Raw genomic sequence first — 17661 nt, 5'->3', positions numbered from 1 at the left:
GGAAGAAAACATATTTGCTGAAATTGATGTTTGATTTTCAAAAGGCAAGCAGCAGTTTTCAAAAGATTATTGCATAAATGTGCTGTTGAAATAAAAAGAAATTGTGATACTCGCACAATGAATTGGTATTTGTGTTTTTTTTTCAAATGTTTTTTTGAGATTACTTCATCAAACAAACATAGACGGCTTTTTTCAATTTTGCCCCACACCTTATTCCCTGTTTAACTCACTGGCCACTTCCTCTTAAACCTTATTATTTGGTAAGCTGCACACCTCCTGATGAGCCAAAATATTTCAAGATAATCAATATTGAGAAAATGTTCTAAAATTTTAAGAAAGGTAAACACATTCAAGATCCAAGTGATATTTTACATGTTGTTTGCGGTTTAAGACTGCTTTTGCAGTATTTTATCACCATATTTCTACTGCGTTACTAACGCAGTATACGTAAGGGCTGCTTTTGCATAATATGTTAACTACTTTTTGATAATTTTCTTCGATGGCAAGAGCCGATTGAACAATATGTAAATTGCTTTATTTGTTCATCTTACAATATTTTACTTTTAAACACATTTCCAAAATTTTCATGAAAAGTAACCTTAATCTGAGGAGTGCTGCATATGTGTGGCCTATGTGCCCTGTTCTGTTGGTGTCAAGCAAAGATCCTTGCCGGCGGTCCTGTGTTCATGAAATATGTTTATTGAATGCCGCCTTTCCTAGTTGATCTTGTTTTTCATAATGTTTACTTTGATAAAGATAATAAATTGATGGAAACGGTAATTTTATTTTCCTCTTCCAAATCCAGAGTTTCAATTGAATGTAATTGCAAATGTAAATTATTTCTAAAGTCTACATTTTTGTTGTACATTGAATCAAAAGTACCTTATTTAGTTACTACATTAACAACTTTAAAGGAATATAAAAATATACTTTATAACAATTAAACTTTTATTTCTCCTTTAAGCAAATAAATTCAAATTAAATTAAACTCGGATCCAATATTTTTATAACAGTACTGTAAGTAAGAACAGATAAAACTGAAGTAAACTCAGTAGACAAAATGCTGAAATTTCTAACAGTTTGACTACTGAGTTTAATTTAATTTTACTATAATGTACTTTATAAGTATCAGCTATTTTTCATAATTAATCATTATGTCCAAAGCAATAAATTGTAAAGTACTGATAGCGGTAAAAGATAAATAGAACCGCCACGTGTAAATTTTGAAATTTATTGTGTATAACATGTAACATTCACATACTTTATGAAAACGTATGGATTATTAAATATAGTTTAAATGATATGAAATATAAAGCTATATCTGATGGAAATGTGTTTTTTAACAAAAACGTTAAATGCATGTAGTTTCAATAATCTTATGGCTTATCCTCGAAATGGTTGTAAAATAGAGTGCTTCTGATATTTAATACACATAGTTTAAACATATTTATTCTCAGAATATATACATAATAACATTTGAAATATATACACATACAAAATTTGACAATATTCAAAGAAGAGGATTAGAACGAAATACTAGGTCTTATAGAATTCTTCTCCGTTTAGTTGTTAAATATATCGGTGTCGAACTGGTGATGTAAAATTTTCTGAGAAAAATATATATTACCAAACGTATAATAGAAACAAATGTATATGGAGTATGAAAGAAGTAGTAATTCAAAAGAGAAAAAGGGGAAGGAGAGTCTCATAATTATTTGTTATGTGTTATAATACACATCAAAACTGTATCTAAACAAATCTAAACATCTTTCAAATACATGAGTTTTATAGATAGATATAAACGTTGATTGGTAAACACCAGTATTTCTAGTTTTGTCAATTTCATATATTTATTCAGAAATGTTTTTAACTGAACATTGTATTTGCAATTATTAACACATGTGTAATACATATAATAAAGAACACAAATATTCGCTTGTAAGGAGAAAGAAGATGCAGATCTTCACAGATTTTGCAACATGCATCATGCTATAAAAAATGTTTATAAATACATCAGTACAGAAACTTGTTTCTTAAGCTAATATTAACAATCACATCAGTTAAAATTGTAATATGTCGGCAGATCATTACAAAATACATCTGAAATAACAAAATAACAAAACACTATTGACGTCGTTTACATTTGGGTAATACCAAAAGAACTTTTGCTTGCATCAAAATGTAACAGTAATGAAAAGTAAATAATTAAAATAACACTAGTATGTTAAAGAAAAAACTGAATACGATATTTTGATGTTATTTATTTATTTTTTGTTTGTTTAAATTATACGGTAAATTATAAACCATGCTAATTTTCTTATCGACGTTTAACGTGACTGTTTGGATAAAGAGGGACGTATCATAGGTGATATAATAATTTTAATTATAAATTTGCTGTCTTTAGCGACCTTTATCGTTCATCACTTCTTTACAATTTTATAGAAAAATAGTTATAATAGCTGTACTTAAGTGAACATATTGAAACATGTACATTCAACGACGTATGAATTCATTTATTAAATGTCATAAACAATTACAATAACAACAATAATGATAAGACAATGTTATAATTTCATAATTTAATAATGATAATCCTTTTCTTACATCTTATACAATTTTGTAAACCTTTGTTTCATGTACATTGTTCTAGTTTGCTGACGAGAAAACTGATATTAACAGATATAAAATTGACATAATTGAACACGAACATATAAAGAACAAATTTGTTTCGCAGCAACGAAATTCACACCTTTCCAATGAATTATTTCTTGGCAATAATTCTGTAGTTCATTTGTTTACTTTTTTTATTAATATAGCTTTTCGAATATTTAAAATAGTTATGAATTTCACTATTAGAATTGTATTTGTTTTATTATTAAAGTTATCGAAATTTTTAAAGAAGTATATCTTACTCTCCGTGATAACAGCAACATAAATGTACGTTGTACTTATAATTTACTAGTATCGTTGATTTTACTCGTGCACTTTAAATATCAGATATTTGTGCAAACCTTTCCGAATACATTTGTGACAAAGTGTTTATTCTTAAAACAGTAGCCTCCTTTATCATGTATTGATAAAAATAACATTTTAAATGACATTTTAATCAGTATCTTACTAAGAAGTGATCATTGTTGCATGCGTGAATAGTCATCGAACTGTGCAATTTTTACGACTATATATAGGTCGATGTGCTTCATTTTTAAAAATCTGGAAACAAAGTGATCCCTCGGAAGCATTAATCACAACAAAATTACAAGAGAATTGCAGACTCGGTTTGATTGAGTCTATACATGAGGGATAATAAATACTGCAACATCCCTCACGCCCCTAGCACCGGCTTGAGCGTTACTCAATTCTCAACACTCAGTAATGCTTGCATCAATGATCCCGAAGGACCAGAAAAATATAACAACACTGAAGTGAAGTGCGGGCAACTTTTTACAGCTGCCACACAGCACTTGACACCTGCCGTTGTGAAGTATAAAAATTTGGAAACAAAGTGATCCCTCGGAAGCATAAATCACAACAAAATTACAAGAGAATTGCAGACTCGGTTTGAATGAATCTGTACATGAGGGATAATGAATACTGCAACATCCCTCACGCCCACTAGCACCTGCTTGAGCGTAATCAATTCTCAACACTCAATAGTGCTTGCAGCAATGATCCCGAAGGACAAACACCAAAACTTAATCAATGACTTAACTAAAATATGTTTTCTTAAAGGTTCAGGTTTTTGCTTTGCTTAATAAATAATAATAATCAAATGAAGAAGAAAAAAAAAAGAAATATGAAAATATGAAGCATAGCTACTTTTTACATGTATTTCATTCATAATAATCAATATTTCCCCTTGTCAGTTAAAGCCTTTATAGTCAGGCGATATAGGATCATCATGGTCTTTAATTATTTAACCTAATACTATAATAATACTTTTATACAATTTGTCTGTGTCACATAATTGATATTTTTTATTTGTCCAGTTTAAGTCAAACTTAAGTCCTTTCCTGAAAAGCTAATACTTTTTTTATGTTAATTCAGCTATTTTTATTCCTATAAACAATTTTGTTTTTGAATTTATTTGTTTTATACTCACTCCTGGAAAATCTATGATAAAAGAGATGACTATGACTTTTGTTTAGTTAATTATCCACATTTAGATGGAGACGTACCCCATGCAACATCTTACGGGGTATATGTTTCTCAGTTAATAATATTCGCTAGAGCTTGTAGCAACGTAAAAGATTTCAACGAGCGGAATATTTTCATTAAAAACAAGCTTCTAAAACAGGGCTACCGCTATCACAAATTACAAAAATATTTCATAAAATTTTACAATCGCAATTTTGATTTAATTTCAAAATTTAATAGTGATTTAAAAATTCTTCTGCGACAAGGAATAAGCCAGCCTGGTTTTTATGGCGATGTGATTTACAAACTTTGTAAGATTTTGGGTCATTGTAATTTTTCTGCTGTTTTTACTAAAATTAAAAGAGGTTATGACCCTACTATTTTACTACATGCTTAGTGTTCAACCCTTTCACAGTTGGACACTGTGCTTTCCTTTTTTGATTACATCTGACTCACCAAGTTGGAGACTCTATGATGGCCAGTTCTTAAAGCCCTTTGGGACTGAATAGCCTTAATGTTCGTCTTCTGCCTTGCTTTGTCGGGCCCTTGTAGGTGATTTTCTTGTTGCTCTGTCTTCCTTTAGGATATTGAGTACTTTTGTAATGGTCATTGGGTTTACTTTTATATGTTTCTACATAATCATTTTAGTGTTTTACTTATTCAACCTTTTGTAACCATGACAACTGTTAGAATTTCACTTGGCGGGGATTCATTTTATTTACACTGTCTCGTTTATAGGAACATGGTGGGGCTAAGAGCGAGGTTTGGTGCACCATTAACCGGTTTAAACTCCCCAGCAGTCATTATTATGCTGCTGACCGTTCCAAGGCGGCGCCCAACTGTGTTCCTCAGATGTATGTCTTATGTTGTTTCATACTGTTTTGGTGACACTTTTGCTTGTGTCCCTTGTTGTTTTCTCGTCTACGGTAAGTATCTTCCCCATTGCCTCTAGTTTTTATTTCTTTGATTACTCCCCACCCCCTCCCCCCGGTCTCCTGTCCCCTTCCCCTTTGTGGGCCTATTTTTATTTTCTTTGAATTCCTAATCAGTTACAAATTAATTATCATTTAATGATTAACCTGTCCGTGCTCTGTCTTTGCCCTGTCCTGTTTTTGTTTGGGGTCCCCCTGGGCTCCTTGCCATTGGTTCTTGTCGCTGGGTCATGTGGGGGTTGCGTTCATTGAACGCCGCCTTTCCTTGTTGATCTTGTTTATCATATTTTAAACAAAGAGCCTCGTGGTATATCTTATTTCATATCTTAAGTGTATTCCGTTGTTTAAGAAAAATGTGTCTTTGCTTACTTCGAAATGGTGTATTAACTGTCGAAGCTGACATTGAGAAGTAGACACCTGATTTTGCAAATGGGAAATTAAATCTTTAGGATTTACTTTCTCATTATCCAAAAAGCCTTTATTGAATAGATGTCACAAAATTTAGATGATATGATTTCCATTCATTAAGCAGTGTGTTTGTTAAACACTTGCACCTTGACATAATATTCCTCTTCTAATGAAGTAGTTTGTTGATAAATTTCAGAAATGTCATTAAAGATGGAATCAATGGCGTGATATAGAGGTATTTTCTTTAATAGCTTTTAATTTTTAACGGTTACATAGGTAATAGTTTGAACATCAGAACCTTATAAAAGTGATAAAGTTAAATAACATGGTATCTTTATATTGTTCAATATTTATAACTTTTTGTAAGTAGATAAAAACTGTTACTGCGATATCATAACGTTAAATAGTATGGCACGATTAGTTGAAAATAACACAACATTGCTAAGATACTTTTCTGTCATTTATATCATACAGAGAAAGTCTATTACAATCATATACTGTTTTCCATGTTCTTTTCATAATGTTTCATAATTTGTTTAACATGCTTACATTGATTGTGTATGTTAATTAAAAGACATGAAGAGAATATATTCTTCCAGAGCAATAAAAATTAGACGTTCAAAATTGGGTATAAATGAGTATTTTCATAAGAGAAAATGGAACTTCAACATCCCGAATGAATGCCTACTACAACAGACCAAAGCGGTATTCTTTTTACAAAACATACAGAATTGCAATCAACATTCCCAAAATAACAGCAATGATATGAAGTACTTCTGTCACATAGTACTGGACTTGAATATCAGTTTTTATCACAGCTAGCTGAAACTGGAATCAACATTTTACGTAACAAATATCATATTCAAATAAAATGTTATAATAGCTGGCAAATGTCATAAATCAATTTAGCATGAGGCATTTGGCAAATGTCCAGTTTTAAGGCCTTAAACAGATCAAACATGCTGTGCCCTGAAATATATTTCAAAGGGTAAATATATATATAAAAGAATCTATTTAGCAGCTGTCAAGAATGAGGCGCATTTAGAAGAAACTTACTTAAGAAAAAAATACGACCACGTTGTATTTAAATAGAAAATGATAATTCACAACACAGAATTCTTTATGGATTTTCCCTTATTCGGCGCTGAAATTAATTTAGATAGTTTGATCATTCATTTCAACAATCTAAGACACAGAAATAAATTGCAAGGGATTTTATTACATTTTTTTAAGAGTTATTTCATGACCAAATTAAAAAAACTAATAAATACAGCCAGTTATTTGCTTGTCTTGTATCCAAAAACATGATCAACAAAACCAAAAATAGATACATTAGATGGAAATCACAGAAAAAAGAAAGTTTAACATACAATTATCATATCCCTTGAGTAGGTTAAAGCAGTATTAAATCTTCAAAACTACATGTTGAAGAATTAATTATTTTGAACGGCACTATCGTATAACAATACTGAAATGAGGAACAGGAAACGTTTTAACAATTTAAATACGCTTTAAAGCCAAATATTGTAAGTATTAAAATGATAAAAGGGGATAACCTACAAGTATTGTTGATGTTTCATTGTTGCCTTTAGGGAACTGGAATATGCAATATCATTAATGCATGTTTTTATTCTAGAAATATAGGTAGAATTATACTCGTATTTTAGTTTTGAAGGGACTGCACTGAGGTTTTTTGACATGATGGGACTGAAAATATTTTTTCCAGATAAATGTACCATTTGATGTAGGTTTAGACCACTCATCTTTGTGCAGCATTTCAGATCATTCGCGCACTTCTTTTTTTTCCAGAATAATTATTTTTATTGTAAAAAAAGACCCAAAATGAAAAGCGTTTAAACGCTTTTCACTCAAATAGGGCTAAGACAAGCATGAAAATACGATTTTCAATTTATTTCAAAGTATATTTCTTAACTATCTTTGTAATTTTATATATTTCTGTTTAAAGTGCCCCAGCTCATGTATGTAAGAAATTCAAATGTTTTAGGCTTTTAAACCTCAGTGTAGTCCCTTTAAGACCTAACTGCAAAGTACTGTACAATTTAACTTAATATTTATCTACTATGTAATCAATAATTCAAAATCCAAATTTTCAATAATAAAACCTTTAAAAGAAAAAAAATTGAAATAAATTATAAATGTTCTGACAAGATAAAAAAAACTAGAAACTCATCTAACTTATTTTCAAGTTAATTTGAAAATTTCAGTGTTACTTGGTTTAGAAGTTTCAATATTATGTAAAAATGTTGTTAGAAATATTAAGTATGTAGTATTTTACAAATTACAAGCTAAATAAATTATTTTATACAGTGTGCCAAATTAGAAAGCTTAGCATTTTTTATGTATAATTATTCAATAATTGAAAATCCAAATTTTCAATAATAAAACCTTTAAAAGAAAATAATTGAAATAAATGATAGAAGAGAAAAGAAACATTTAAGATGCCGGGCAGGGAATTTGTTTGGTAATAAAAAAGGATCGTGATCTCTATCATATTTGTGATCAAACACATGCCCATATCATCATTGAATCAGGTTTCCATTTATAGCCTAGTATAAATGTCACAACCATATCAGCATTAAACATTCATTACTCAGTTGAAAGATAACAACCTTTACTGGCCGTTATCTTTCTGTTTAAAGATTGAAATTACTCAGCATACATACCGGTATGTTAAACGGCTTTGATCATTATGACATGTATGAACAATGTTATAAACTCTCTTGCTTGGCTATAACAACTAAGAAAAATGATTGTTTAATAAAACGTAATATTTTGAGTTTGAGCCATTGCAAAGGTACATATTCCTCGTTACGCTTTGAAATGAAACATTGTATATGAACTTATTTGAGCTATACCGTAGATTCATAAAGAAAGGTGGCAATTACTGTCCGCATCTATATAAATGAAATACATGATGTTGAACCTTTTGACAAGGGTACAATCTAGCTGCTTAATTTAACACGCAGACGACAAACTTACGAAAGACTGGTGGTGGAATTTCACGTTCACGAATTCATGATTTTAAGATTTTAATATTTCATTATTTTTAGAGTGAAATATTGAATTTTTAAATCGTGAATTCATGAATTTGCGATTTCATTATTTCATTTATTCAGGTTTTTAAGAGAAATCGTGGAATTATGAACTCAGGAATTCACGAATTCAAATTTCAATAGTTCATTCTAAAAGTTATGAAATATTAAAATCTTGAAATAATGAATTCGGGAACGTGAAAGGTCACCGCCGGTCTTTCGCACAAACTGGAGATTTGAATTCAGTTTATTTCTTTGTTCTATTTTGTAAATAAGATTAAACATTCAGTAAGGTATGAAAACTATAAACCAGAACCAAAAGGTTTTCCTTTCTTATTTAAATTTCCTTTCCGTCTATAATTTATTTCAGATGCTTTCGTTTTGAGTGCCACCCTTCCTTGTTGATTTTTGTTTTAATACTAATAATACTAATACTGAAAGGGTCAGGTAAAATTTAAACATCATGATTTCTTTTTATAAATAGATTTTTATATTCAAATAATGTCATTTAAAATGACATTGTGCCTGAAATCAATAGCATTGTGTCACTTCATTATTTAATTAATGTTTATATTGCTGGCTAACATTTATGAATGTCTTCTATTTCTAACGAAGGCTTTTGAATAATCATACATCCATCATTTCACTATTTAAAGACAAGATTCAGATATGACAAAACGTTAAATAAAAAGAAAGATCTTGATTGCTTTTCAAATTATTTAGTTATTTAGGTTAAGTTAACGACTTATTTGGTGTTCTTTACAACCTTGGCTTTTAAGGTTTCACTTCGTATTCTGAAGTTATGTTATTTTTTAGCGCATTTTCTTCAAGTAATTTTTATACAAGTACTTGTACGTCATACTTAGTACAAACAACACTGATTACAAAAAAAATAAAAATAAACACTTTCATTGTATTCTTTATCGCAAACACTACTTAATGTGTTGTAGGAAACATTAAATAAATCATGTTTCTAATGCCAATTTCAATTTACTTCAGTTTAATGTATCAATTTGACTTTGATATTTCAACAAATTGTATGCTTTGAACTATGAATAATCTTTATGACTTGTTTTTATTGTGTTTCATCCAGTGTTTCATCTATAAGGGCAGTTATTTTGTTAGCGATATGCTTAAAGTTAGTAAACAATTATAAACCAAAATTTTTTTTACAATTATATTTATAAATTATTTTGCTGTACAATAAAAACATACATGAGTGTTCTGAAATACATTAATTTTTATAGGTAGCACCAATGAAGTTGTTGTGGAGAAGGTTCTTTTAAGGAGATCATTTGATTTCAATAACGGTAATTTGTTCAAGAAATATCGCTAGTTAGATATTGTCACCATGCATAAAATAGAAAAACAACAGAATCCCTAAAGAAAGCCCAACACGGCAAAATTGTAAAATGTTGCAGGCTCGGTTTGATTGAGCCTGTTCATGGACAGAACTGGAAAGTGCAAGTTACCGTCCACGCCCCCTAGCTCCGACTTTTCATGGACTGGCACTTACGTGTCACATTGAAGGTTCCATGATAATCGCCATATGAACACACCTGAGGATGTTTCAAAATTCAAAATTGTACCAGTTCATGTTAAATGTTGAATTCTGCTTAAGCCGGTGCTAGGGGGCGTGGACGGTAGTTTGTACTTAACAGTACCGTCCATGAACAGGCTCAATCAAACCGAGCCTGCGACATTTTCAATTATGCCGTGTTGGGCTTTCTTTATGGATTCTTTTAAACATTTAAACACATAAATGGTGAAATTTGAAATTAGAAACATCCGCAGATGTGTTCATACGGCGGTTATCAGGGAACCTTCAATGTGACACAGTAGTGTCATTCCATTAAAAGCGGCGTATGGTTCCCAAGTAAAAGAATGCGTGTGCCCTAAACGAGAAAACAATGGGCGGAACTGAATAAAATGGAATTTTGAAAGGGGATTTGAGGTTATGAAGCCTGAATATCACAGATAAGACGTCAAATGACAATTTTAAAAAGCAGGCAACATATCCTAAGATAGGATAACGTTTCGTTTAACTGAGGACATAAAAATAGTTAAGTAAAGCTGTTGAGTTATTTGTTCCGAAACCAATCATTTTAAAAAAGATATTGCACATTGGTCTTAGTTTTCTTTAAGATTTAAGGAGAAAGGCTAATTTGTTGAAAAATGTGTTCCGTATAATTAAATTACTTGTTCCCCACATTTGGGTGTCATTATGTTGTCTTTATATATGTAATAGAACATTTTAAAGCAGAAATGGACGATAACTAAAACTTTCGAAGGAAAATTTACTTTACTTTTTATTTGTTATTGCTAATTGGTAAATCATAATTTGTTCAACAAGGCAAGTAAAGAGAGTCAATTATCGTTCAAATAATTTAGAAATAGACGTTACAAATTTAAAACAATATTTGTTTTTGGTTGTTAAAAGCGCTTGTATTTTGTAAACTCGTGTTACTGAAGTCAATGAATGAAACCATTTACTACTGCCCCGTGTTAAGAAAAAATTCCTCTGTATCAATAATGTTTTAATTTATTGGTATTTAATGTGTACACACCACGTAATGGTTATCGTCGACGACAAAACCGAAAGAGGACATTGACATGGCTATGTCCGACCTTTCAGAGCAAATTTCAGAAACAATTTTCCTGAATTTTCGCAAGAATATTTAAGAGGAAAGGGGATGAGGATAACAAAGAGTTATTAAAATCTTCTATGAGGTTTATATTAATGGCCCTTGTTTGTTACCTATAAAATGCATTTTAGAGGGAAGGGAAATGTTTGTATTTAATCAAAAATGACATACATGCGTATTGATGCCATTAAAATTTACAAGTGAATTTCCTCAAAAGTGACAGTTTGTAGGCCAGAGCCTCGCGGCCCCCACATAGGCATTCACTCATACCTTTAGAACTACACTTGAAAACATTTTCTTAAAATGTATGTTAAAAAAATATCATTTATGTCTTCTATGCAACTGCTAAGCTTTAGACCACAATTGTCTGAACAATAAAAAAAAACGGTTCATAAAAGATTAGGGCTACATTTTATACTTAATATTAACTTATAGAAATGGATTTGAAATATATAAAATTATGAATGCGTGTGACATAGTCACCAGATCTGTATGAATGATCAATATACTCAATTTATTACAAAAATATTCTTGAAATTGAATGTCACCTACATGAATTAACAATATAAAAGTTCCAAAAGTTTAAAATTAACATTCAGTCATTTTCAGGACCAGCATTAAAATGATTCATCTAGTTCTCAAAAATAGAAATTAAATGAAATGAGAAATATTTGAAATTGTCGCATGTTCTATATAACTGCGTAAAATATTCAGCTTCACAAATTTACAACACAAATTCGAGTTGTTTGAGTAGTTTTCTATTGGTTATTTTCGATTAAATGAAATGACAATTTTATCCTTTCAGGTTAAGTATGGAATTAGATATAAATAACATTAAAGTGATAAAGATTATCAGAAATTACTGTATACTGCAAACATGTACTTATAATATTTGGTAAAATTAGTGTCATGCCTGTTTATCATAAATCATTCGTCTTTAAACACCATCCCTTCGAATTAAATCTAGGATCTTGAGTAGTTATATCAAATTAATACATAAAATCAGGATATTTCAGATACCAAAAACAATGAAAACAAGTTGAATTTTTTAAACGTAATACTAGATATGATTGGACTTTGTATTGCGTTATTATTTCGGACAATTATATCTGTTTCAATATAACCGTTTGTTTTTTTTAATTTTTTTTCATATACAATGTTAATTGTTTATGCTACTTTTCACTGTAAAATTGTTGACGGTATTTTTGAAATTGAAAATGTACATAATTGGCACAAGGGGAGAAAAGCTAAAATTAAAGAAAAATGCAAATAAACAAATGAAAAACCTATAATTGTTAACTTACACTGATCATGATTTATTTGCCAAGGTCAATTTCTTCAAATTTTCGTGCAATCAGGTTTCGTACAAACACATTGAAATAAATGCAAATGGTAAAGGTTTTATCGTCGCAAGTCTCCTGTTTCAGTGCCCGTTAACATCTTCTTAAGCCCTATGACTGTATTTCTTTACTATCAACTGCCACTTATTCCCTATACTCAGTAACACAATAAAGATGATGAAAGAGCACTATCGTCAAAACTGATAAACGCTTATTTAAACTCATTATTGTACATTATATACGATTTATAAACATTTTTGTGAGTCAGCGATGAATTATCAGTAGTTTGGATTGACTTAAGTAATTGTAAGACTTAGTTCACTGATATTGCTATTTAAAGCAAGCTGTCTTGAATCCATAAATGGAGTACTCATACAATGTAAATTTGTTGACTAATCAGTGTCTAAATAATCACAAACAAAAAACTCTTTTATTGCATTAAATTCCTTGTCTGTTTCTTTGAATAACATTTCATCTGTCAAGATCCTTTTTGCATCCAGCATGTTGGGTGCTTCAATTGCACATTAACAAATAATAGAAAGAGACCATAAAAGAAGGATCGATTCACATGTTAATTTTATAATATATTAAGTACAAAACCAGATAAAAGACATTAACATTTGATTAAATGAAACATTTTGGTGACACATTGCTTTGTATTTCCAAGCAGAATAACACCGAATACACTTACGCAGCTTAATAGTTAATGCATTTATAAATAGAGGGGACTTTAAATGTATAAACATCAACAAATGTAAATGTATATTTATACAATCGCATATTATCAAAATTATATCAACATATTTAAGCAAAAGTGGCATAATAACGGTGGCACAAAGGGGTCATCAGAAATATCTTTGATCTACCACATGCGCACGCCATAGATATTACGTGCGCACGCGATAGCTAATTCGTTCGCATGTACAAGCTTTTACGTGCGCACGTAATGATTGACTAACGCAGGGGCTATCGCGTGCGCACGTGATAGACAACATATTCTGATGTCCCCTCTATGCCACCGTTTATAATGTATAATTGTAAAGATATGCATTAAAGTTTTCTTCTTATTAATCTTGACAATAAAATAAAAGATGATAGAATTGAAACATTAAGCTATGCAAACATTTTCAGCTTTAGTAGGGAAAATGGTAATAACATAAATCTTATTTCCTTTGCTGTGATAACGTAAAAAAGCCTAAGCGGTTTTTGCCATGAAATATAAAAAGTGCAGATACACTTTAAGAAGATTCTAGACTGAAAAATAATATAAATCAAACTGCTCCTCAATGTTTCAATTCTATTATTGTCTTACACTCAAGTTTCATGTTTCATTAAAAGTATATATTTTAATAGATTATATAAAAAGAATATATCTTTTTTATTAGACAGTTGTGCAAAATTTCATTTGACCAACGGTCAAGATAAGGTAATAAAATGCAACAGCTATCAAGATATTAATTGTTGTTGGCCGATAAGAACAACCATGAGACCAAGAACTACTTTTGCAAGTTGCAGGCTGCATTTTAACATTCCGACTTAAAGAATAGTTTTAACTTGGAAGAACAGTGTAAATCTATATATAATGAAGGAAGTGTTTTAATACTTTTCACACAGCTGTTTACCATGAATTTGTAAAGAATATGAAAAACAAGATCAACATGGAAGGGCGTTGTTCAATGAATGCAACCCCCACACGACCCAGCAAGACCGGCAGGGAGAAGACGTTTATAAGAAAAATTCTATTTAAAGAGCTGACGGAGTGATCACCTATAGCTGTTTTCTTCTAATAAAGGTCGGACTAAGTCGTTGGCCTACTTTTAGATGGCGCGCCTGTTGTTGTTTTTTGTTTATTTTTTCAATTTTATAATAATTAGACTCAGATAAGAATATCAGACTTTGAACAGCTAAGAGGAAGCACTTAGGCCCTACAGTAGCTGTTAAAACGTTTGTGTGATTGTTTCATTTAATGTTTTTATCTAATAAGCGTCTGGCTAACTTTGTCATTGAATTACTTTTCGTAGATGCGCGTGGACAAACCAAGACAATACAAAATTATTCAAATTTAGATCATCAATGTGGTTGAAAAAGTACGACAAAGGCTAAGTATGACAAAGGCTAGACAGATAAAATACTTTTCTTTCGACTTGATTGACATTTTTGTAGCAAATGTTTCTTCATAACTTCTTTACATCTTTAAGACATTTCTTTCAGGCAATTCATTGATTTCTAAAAGTCTGCGGGAATTGATTGCTTTTAATTACAGTAGAGTATCGGCTCTCAGTATGAGCATATCAAACTTACGACCGCTGTTTGGCGGTTGCAGTTTTTCTATCTTATATATATTTAATTCATAAGTTCGTAGGTTTGTGTTAGCAAATAAATGCGACAGTAAAAATATTAAAATATGTTTTGAAAATAAACTTAAAATTAAAACAAAGAGGCTTAAATTTATGTGTTGTTTTAACCCCTAAGCAAAAGGGGCACATCCTCCCTCCGGCACCCCCGGTATATGTTTTTGAAAGGGGATGGAGCCGAACAAATTATCTTTTTTTTAACATTTTTCAAACGAAAACAAATGTTTGGGGTCTAAATAGGGCTTTTTTCACCATTTGAGGTCTCAAAGGTGGGGAGGGGGGGGGGCGCTAGAAAAGGTGTAAAATGCCTCTATATGAAGTTATTGGTAAATATCGTTGGTGTTCATGTTAAGTTAAATCGGGTTATTGAACTATGATACACATGAACTCGTCTTTGATTTGTGTGCTGTAACATGAATATTTTTGTACAATACTCAAAAACATTCATGCAAAATAAAATTAATAACATAAATAAAGTCGCTTGAGTGTAAACAATCATTAGTTAGAAGTCTTATCACACATATTACAATGACAAATTTAAACACATTACGGCACGTAGGTCTTATTCGCGAACGAGATACCATAAAAAGGAAATTACATCATGCTTCCTTATTGTTATTTCCCAAAAAGTAATAACTTCTGTTTTAATAGACATATTGGCATTTCGTGTCAGGAAGTAAAGTATTTACGATTAAATAAACAGTAAAAGATGAGCCAATAAACAGGAAAAGCAAATATGATTGTCTACAAGAGCAAATATACTTAATTTACTTAACCTTTCAAAAGACAACGTGGGTTTACCTTTTTTATATTGACAACGTGACTGGTTGTAGCCAATACTTAAATATTTATAGTGCAATATAAACAGTGTGTAAAAGACCAGTTTATGCAAATTTGGCAATAAAGGTGTCTAGAAAATGTAAAATTAAATCATTATATTATGTTTAAGATTACCTTTAAAACTGAAAAATACATTTCTGTTATAGATATTGACAAGTATAGAAAGTGCTTTGCTAGTTTTAGAAGTTTAACAATTGTTAAATGGTTGAAAAGGGTAGACATTTTAATATTGATAGAGAACATCGTGATTGCATGTATTGTGAATCAATGTTTAAGGACGAATATCACTCTTTTATCGTGTGTTCTTTATATGCAAATTTACGTTCATTTTATATACCATTGTATTATCACCAATATCCGAATGCTGAAAAAATCTTCTTTTTGGTTTCAACTGAAGACGAATCATTTAAACGTAATTTTGCTATGTATATTTATTGTGCAATGAAAGAAAGATATAATTTCCTCAAATGTTTTGAATAATTTATATTTAGATTGTACTTTATAATTGTATTAGAAAGATGACTATTACTATATATCCAGCAATGCTATTTTATATTGTATATTCTATGCACTGTGTATGGGCCGGAGCCGTTTGTACAATAAAGCTTTTGAATTAAATTGATTACTATTATGATTCCACCGGGAACGTTCCTACAATTATCACATGTGTATTACACTATTTGCTCACCAATATGGCTTATTTCTATTATCAACACATTATCATCATAACTCGTATGGCTTAAATCGTTAATATCATATTGATATAATTCCTCAAAATCATTGGAGATTAGTTAGCAGATACCAGTATAAGTAACACAAGACAAAAATGAAATTTTGCAGAATGTTTTATACTAGTCTTATACAAAATTTGTCTTTACATGTAATAGCAAAATGCAAATGTCAGATGAAATGGTAAAAGTGTATTATTTTCTAAAAAATGTGTAGAAATCATAAACTTATCAGTATTCTAATAAATGAAGCCATTCAAAGATAACGTTGATAACGAGTTGTTTTATGATTACATATGAATAACCGCTCTTCCTACTTTTCCTTATTCAGTAAAAATTCTTTTCCTATCCTTTTAGAGTACATTTATTATATATAAGTTCTTAATTGGCCACTTTCTAACGAAATATAAACTTTTATCAAGTAAAAACAAGTAATTATATTGAATGTAAGAATGGAATAATAAAAAAGCGTAGCTGATTGTTTTTTCTTTAACATGTATTCATTAATAACGTATCATTTTAATATAATTAAAGCTAAATTAAAGGAGTCATGAAAATAGTAATTTTTTTTACAAAAAAAACATTATAATTGTATTAAATCTTACGTAATTTGAAGGAAACAAGTTCTGAAATGTGCTGTATTAATAAGATTCATGATATGTAGAAAATGCACGCATGACATAAGTTAATGTAATGATATCATGTTTTAATTGACAATGTAATGAATGATGAACTGTAGACTAGCAAGAAGCACACAAAAATACAATGTAAATGACTATAAAGGGAAACCACATTTGGCAGATATAAGTGGAAAATAATGTCATGTTGATACAGTAGTGCTGGTACAAACTTATCAAGATGATGGTAAACAAAAGTTGCTTTGAATTGTATATTTCTGATCTGTCAAGTTTTCATGTAAGTAAGTTTTGTGTATGCGTCTTTTGATCTCCAATAATGATTGTTGTTGTTTTATTAGTTTTACTCAAACATGTCAGTAATCAAAACACCAGTAACGATTCCGGTGTCAGTTTAGTTAGATTTTTAAAATCGATCACCCATTAGTGCGTATTTGACTCTAAAACATGATAAATCTGCCTTTTAAATCACTGGGGTAATTTTGATTTGCTATGGTATAAGGCATGGCGTTTCATGTTCGTAGATTCTGCAAAGTGGGACACAACAAGTATATGAAAAAAATTGTTTCCCTCAAGGACCTAGCCTTTCAAT

Source organism: Ruditapes philippinarum, unplaced genomic scaffold (assembly GCF_026571515.1).
Source record: "Ruditapes philippinarum isolate M1 unplaced genomic scaffold, ASM2657151v2 ctg3805_1_1_1_1, whole genome shotgun sequence".
Lineage (NCBI taxonomy): Eukaryota > Metazoa > Mollusca > Bivalvia > Venerida > Veneridae > Ruditapes > Ruditapes philippinarum.
Note: the sequence above shows the minus strand (reverse complement) of the source record.